The sequence below is a fragment of the Tupaia chinensis genome, unplaced genomic scaffold (genome assembly GCF_000334495.1).
Source record: "Tupaia chinensis unplaced genomic scaffold, TupChi_1.0 Scaffold144382_1, whole genome shotgun sequence".
In the NCBI taxonomy this organism is placed as follows: Eukaryota; Metazoa; Chordata; class Mammalia; order Scandentia; family Tupaiidae; genus Tupaia; species Tupaia belangeri.
Genome location: NW_006204242.1, coordinates 178,033 through 178,520, shown reverse-complemented (window position 1 = coordinate 178,520; position 488 = coordinate 178,033). Strand labels below are relative to the sequence as shown.

General features: G+C 59.2%; 1 protein-coding gene across 1 annotated transcript in view; it reads left to right on the top strand.

Moving 5' to 3' along the window:
• Positions 1-488, top strand: part of FLNA (filamin A) — a 22,791-nt gene that overhangs the window by 13,334 nt on the left and 8,969 nt on the right. The gene's annotated exons all lie outside the window — the stretch shown is intronic.

Sequence of the window (488 nt, the reverse complement as noted above, 5' to 3'; positions counted from 1 at the left end):
CCCAGCCAGAGAGCCCCAAAGTGCACTGTGGCCCATCTCCCTCCCTCCCTTCCTTTCCTGTCCTCCCAGCAGTGACGTTATTCAGACAGTCCCTAACCAGGCCTGGCCATTCGCCAGCCAGGATACTGCTCAGAGGCTCCGGCTGCTTGAGGGCCTTGGAAGGCTGCAGGCCTGACATTCGGGCCGGGTGGCCAGGGAGAGGATTAGTGGGAGGCTCAGGTTTTGTAGAGGCTAGAGCAGGGGATCAGGAAGGAGGCGGGTATATGTATAGGGCAGGGAAAGCTGGGCCTTGGGGGCCAGGACAGGACTCAGTGGCCTCACTTTGCCTCACCACTGCACACAAAATGGAGGCAGGAATACCAACAGGGGGATAAAGTCACTTTTCCATGAACCAGAGGGATGATTTGAGTGAGGCTAGTGGCCCTGGGGCCCCGGTGGGGGGATCCACATGGGTGTACTTTGTGGATGGAGCGGCTGAGACCTGATGG